General features: G+C 46.0%; 1 protein-coding gene across 1 annotated transcript in view; it reads left to right on the forward strand.

Moving 5' to 3' along the window:
• rnf11b (ring finger protein 11b) overlaps window positions 1–6,000 on the forward strand; it is a 49,158-nt gene that overhangs the window by 36,841 nt on the left and 6,317 nt on the right. The gene's annotated exons all lie outside the window — the stretch shown is intronic.

Raw genomic sequence — 6,000 nt, forward strand, 5'->3', positions numbered from 1 at the left:
AAAATTGAGGTTAGCAGGCTTAGAGAACGACGTTTACCTGCTTCCACCAGGATTGTTCACTGACGTACGCTCCGGCTTGCTCCCCCTCAAATTAAGCAGCCCGCTCCGGCTTGCTCCCGGAGTGCTCCGGCCGAGGTTCCGGAGCGCGCTCCGGCTTGCTCCCCCTCAAATTAAGCAGTGCGCTCTGGCTTGCTCCCCCTCAAATTAAGCAGCGCGCTCCGGAAGCCGGAGCGCGCTGCTTAATTTGAGGGGGAGCAAGCCGGAGCGCGTTCCGGAACCTCGGCCGGAGCACTCCGGGAGCAAGCCGGAGCGCGCTGCTTAATTTGAGGGGGAGCAAGCCGGAGCGCGCTCCGGAACCTCGGCCAGAGCAAGCCAGAGCGCGCTGCTTAATTTGAGGGGGAGCAAGCCGGAGCGCGCTCCGGAACCTCGGCCGGAGCACTCCGGGAGCAAGCCGGAGCGCGCTGCTTAATTTGAGGGGGAGCAAGCCGGAGCGCGCTCCGGAACCTCGGCCGGAGCACTCCGGGAGCAAGCCGGAGCGCGCTGCTTAATTTGAGGGGGAGCAAGCCGGAGCGCGCTCTGGAACCTCGGCCAGAGCAAGCCGGAGCGCGCTGCTTAATTTGAGGGGGAGCAAGCCGGAGCGCACTCCGGAACCTTGGCCGGAGCACTCCGGGAGCAAGCCGGAGCGCACTGCTTAATTTGAGGGGGAGCAAGCCGGAGCGTGCTCCGGAACCTCAGACATTGGCTCCGGCAGCTATTTACACTGGATCCGGTGTAAATAGCTGCCGGATCATAATTACAGTAAACTAGTAAATACAGTAAAGGAAAAACTTGAGACTGAAATATTTTAACAGTCAGTGTAAATAAGTTAATTATTTACACTGTATTAGATACAGTGTAAATAAACAATACTTACTTGTTACTTACAGTGTAAGTAAACAATTATATACACTGTATTACAATTAGTGTAAATAAGTGTAAATTGATGAAAATGGGTCAATGTTTAAAATTACTCTCCAATTTTATGATTTAAATCTACAGTATAAAGTTTATATGTGAGAAGTTAACAGGCTTGTTTTGAAGAACAGCTTTATTCATCCCACGTACACTTGTGAAATTCCTCTCTGCATTTAACCCATCTGAAGCAGTGAACACACATGAGCAACGAGCGCACACGCACACACACCCAAAGCAGTGGGCAGCTGCGCTACAGCGCCTGGGGAGCAGTCGGAGGTTAGATGCCTCGCTGAAAAGCACCTCAGCCTTAGGCTGCCCCATGTTAACCTAACCGCATGTCTTTGAACTGTGGGGGAAACCCACGCAGACACGGGAAGAGCATGCAAACTCCACACAGAAAGGCCTCCATCGGCTGCTGGGCTCGATCCCAGAACCTTCTTGTTGTGAGGCAACACTGCTAACCACTACACCACCGTGCCGTTTTTATCTCAAATGCTGCTTTATTGGGTAGCTTTAAGTTTAATCCTGTTATGTTCTACATTATGTAGTAAGAGATGTGAAGAAAATAAGGCTGTGAGTCAGTATTGGTCATCAGTGAAGACATCTCATCTCATATCATCTCTAGCCGCTTTATCCTTCTACAGGGTCGCAGGCAAGCTGGAGCCTATCCCAGCTGACTACGGGCGAAAGGCGGGGTACACCCTGGACAAGTCGCCAGGTCATCACAGGGCTGACACATAGACACAGACAACCATTCACACTCACATTCACACCTACGGTCAATTTAGAGTCACCAGTTAACCTAACCTGCATGTCGTTGGACTGTGGGGGAAACCGGAGCACCCGGAGGAAACCCACGCAGACACGGGGAGAACATGCAAACTCCGCACAGAAAGGCCCTCGCCGGCCACGGGGCTCGAACCCGGACCTTCTTGCTGTGAGGCGACAGCGCTAACCACTACACCACTGTGCCGCCCCAGTGAAGACATGTTCCTTTTAATTTCCGCAGAAATATACAAGTGTCCCTGCCAAAATATTGCTGTGAATAAAGTGTGTAAACAGGCATGTTTCTTCCAGACTCATCACTTACTCATCTCTAGCCTTTACGATCAAATAATAAATATCAGCAGGATCTCAGTTACGAAAACGTGTGAATAACTCCAAATAAGCCCAAGGCTTCTTTTTAGCAGGTAATTACACTTTCTTGGAAGCTCAGTTTTCCATGTAGGTCTGTGTCATGTGGCCATATGATGAACCTGAATCATGCTGTGGGTTTGCTTTGGTCTCTCACACACGCACATGCAGAGGAATGCAGCTGATGTCATGTTCATTGTCTTGTTTTAGTAGTGCAAATGGATGTGGGGGGATTCAAGACAGTACTCTTTGTCTACACCATGTCCGGCCCAGACAAGAAAGATCCCCGCCTCTTGAGAGAGATGTGGACCCTCTCTCATTTCAGCCCCCACCTTGCCTCTCTGTTCTCAAACACACTGCCACCCATTGTCTTAGCAGGACAATCTGTCCAGTATTTTAGGTCAAGGAGATGGGCTGAAATGAAAACTATGGTATTAGTCTCAGAACTAAATAAGTCAGAGCTTGTGCTTGACCCAAGAGGGTCTCAGTGCCTGACTGCTCCATGATTAAGTAATAGGAAGGTGTCAGTTGTGAGAAGCCAGGAAGAGATCATGTTCTTATCCTCGTTCTCGTCCTTGCGTTTGTCCACTTAGACACACACACACACACACACACCTGTGGGACAGGAATGCTGTCGTGTGTGTGTGGACCTGTCATCCAGCTGTCAGTATAATTCATCTTGTACTCTCCTGTCTGTCTACAAAAGACACTGGGACCTTTTTCTCTCCAGCTGCTTTTGGCTTTTTCAGCTAAATCCTGCCACGTGTTCCAAAGTCGTGGGGTCTGCTGCACTGGCATATATAGACTATTTTTACAGTGTCTAATTGTACTCTCTACTGTTGGAAAGAAAATGTCGAATTTCAAATGAATGTGTAGATCATGCAAATGACATTTTTCGTGAAACATTTTAACTGTCATGCTTTATTGGAGTGTGTAGGTTTTCAGTCCTTTTGCGTAGATTGATTGATTGATTGATTGATTGATTGATTGATTTTATTCTATTCTATGGATATGAGCAATCGTGCAATCTGATTGGCTACTCTACTACTAGGCTATCATCTCATATACTGCAAGTAGAGAGAAACAAGAGGCACGGTGGTGCAGTGGTTAGCACTGATGCCTCACAGCAAGAAGGTTCTGGGTTCGAGCCCAGTGGCCGATGGGGACCTTTTTCTGTGTGGAGTTTGCATGCTGTCCCGTGTCTGCATGAGTTTTCTCTGGGTGTTCCGGTTTCCCCCACAGTCTAAAGACATGTAGATTAGGTCGATTGGCTACTCTAAATTGCCCATAATTGTGTATGTGTACCCGCCACCAGATGAGGGTTTGGGTTCCTCTGGTGTGCTATAATCACCCAAGAGAATTCAGGGAAGCTAGTTGATCGCTTCCTGGATCGCCGACACTCAACTATGAAGACGGCAACAGACAGCCAGACAGAGAAAAACAAAATGGCGGCGCGTGTTGCTGAACCAACTGAGGACAAAATAAAACTCGAAAACAAAACTCCCCAAAGGCGGCACGGTGGTGTAGTGGTTAGCGCTGTCGCCTCACAGCAAGAAGGTCCGGGTTCGAGCCCCGTGGCCGGCGAGGGCCTTTCTGTGCGGAGTTTGCATGTTCTCCCCGTGTCTGCGTGGGTTTCCTCCGGGTGCTCCGGTTTCCCCCACAGTCCAAAGACATGCAGGTTAGGTTAACTGGTGACTCTAAATTGATCGTAGGTGTGAATGTGAGTGTGAATGGTTGTCTGTGTCTGTGTCAGCCCTGTGATGACCTGGCGACTTGTCCAGGGTGTACCCCGCCTTTCGCCCGTAGTCAGCTGGGATAGGCTCCAGCTTGCCTGCGACCCTGTAGAACAGGATAAAGCGGTTATAGATAATGAGATGAGATGAGATGAGATGAGAAAACTCCCCAAAACAGAAAAAAGGCAACAAAATATGGAATAAAAGTATTTTATGGTAAGAACGTATCTTTTTTTTTCTTTCAAGAATTTTTATTATAACATTTTTCACATATTGCTACTGTCATTTCACCGGGTTGTTAACATTCTAAGTGGAAATTATTTTGTCAGATGGTTTGTATAAAGTTTTTATTTATTGAATTTGCAAAAAATAAAAATGCTCTGTTTCTCAAAATCCAGTGAATGTGGATAGAATAAAACAGCTATTCCACTCAATCTCGTCGTACATTGCTTATAGCCAACTCAGCGCTATGTGCCGTGTCAACTATCAACTCATGTACGACTCAGTTTCATGGAATAACTGTTAAAGGGATCAGTGTCACACAGCTAATTGTGCTTTGTATGGTTTATGCTGAATAATTTTATTACAGTAGACTGAGTAATATGTTTATAAGGCTGTCTATCCTATTACTTTTTAATGTTTGGCCTCTCAGTATATTTCAGTGATTATGCTTGTGTAACTGCTTTGCTGATTAGCTGCATTGACTTTCATTTTATAGTCTCTTTTAGGAGGCAAGTCTTTAACATTTAATATAAAGATCCATAATCAAGATGATGAGTGATGTTCTATCTAGGCTACGTCATCACTGTCCTGCGCTGGCTCTTGCATCCATGTTTCCAAAGTGCAGAATTGCCAGTGCCAGTATGTAAGCTAAAATGAATATATCGGCGTTGAGAAAAAGGCGCAAAGCTTTCTCATGATGTTCCTGATTTGTTTGGTGTCAGAGTTGCTGGCTCACCTCAGATAACCTTGTTTCTCTGACTGTGCCATGGTATATTAATGCCTGTATTGTGCATGCGTAATGACTTTGGGATCTGTGTTTAGAATATGCCAGGGTGACCTCGAAATGATTTACATTTGAGCCTTGGGCATATGTGTGCCTTTTTTTTTTTTTTGTCCATTGGTTATACATTTTTGGTCCTTCAGCTACAACTGTTGAATGTTTCCAATTGTTATGCCATAAATTTATATTGAGTACCTTTGATCGCTTCAATAATTTATGTTCACTTTCAGAATGTGACAGCCCTATTGTTACGTGATACTTTTACGATTATTTGTGTTGTGTCAAACTTCCTTGTGTGTTGGGGCATGGTTTCAGCTGTTTGTGCAGCACGTCTTCCCAAAGAAAATGTCAAAATATTTCCTGGCTACAGAAGTTAAGGTGTTCACATGCCAGTACAGTAACCTACAGGAATACAAAAGCTAACATTGGCACCTCATAAAAGTAGTAAAACCATCACGGTGTGTGTTTGAGCAGGCAGACTAACTTGTTTCGCTTGACGTGGCAGTATTTGATTATGGGCTGGTGTGTGCATGTGTGCAAGGAACCTGATCTCCTGACTTTTGATCCGATCTCCGATTCTCGGACAACTGCGGTTCACTCGCAGCCCTTCTGCTACTGTACTGTTTAGCTCTGAGTCCATTACTCAGTCTGTTATTAATGCTGTGATCATTGTGACCAGCGTGAGATTCGACAGTGAAATGTCCATTATATTCGACAGTAATGTGAGTGTGATTGGTTGTCTGTGTCTATGTGTCAGCCCTGTGATGAACTGGCGACTTGTCCAGGGTGTACCCCACCTTTCGCCCGTAGTCAGCTGGGATAGGCTCCAGCTTGCCTGCGACCCTGTAGAAGGATAAAGCGGCTAGAGATAATGAATGAATGAATGAATGAATATTCGACAGTGATGTTTTCCCTCCTAACAAATAGAATGGTGTATTTTTCATACATTTATTTCAGTGAGGGGAAAAATAAACTGTCTAACCGAAACCAAGGTTCAGGGCAAATGTAGAAACATGAATGGGGCATACAACTATAGACAGATTCTCTCACACTAGGTGCAGTTTTTGACTCATTAGGTCATATTTATTGGGATTTTTAAAAATGATTCCTATAGGGCGGCATGGTAGTGTAGTGGTTAGCACTGTCGCCTCACAGCAAGAAGGTCCTGGGTTCGAG

The sequence above is a fragment of the Neoarius graeffei genome, chromosome 10 (genome assembly GCF_027579695.1).
Source record: "Neoarius graeffei isolate fNeoGra1 chromosome 10, fNeoGra1.pri, whole genome shotgun sequence".
NCBI lineage: Eukaryota > Metazoa > Chordata > Actinopteri > Siluriformes > Ariidae > Neoarius > Neoarius graeffei.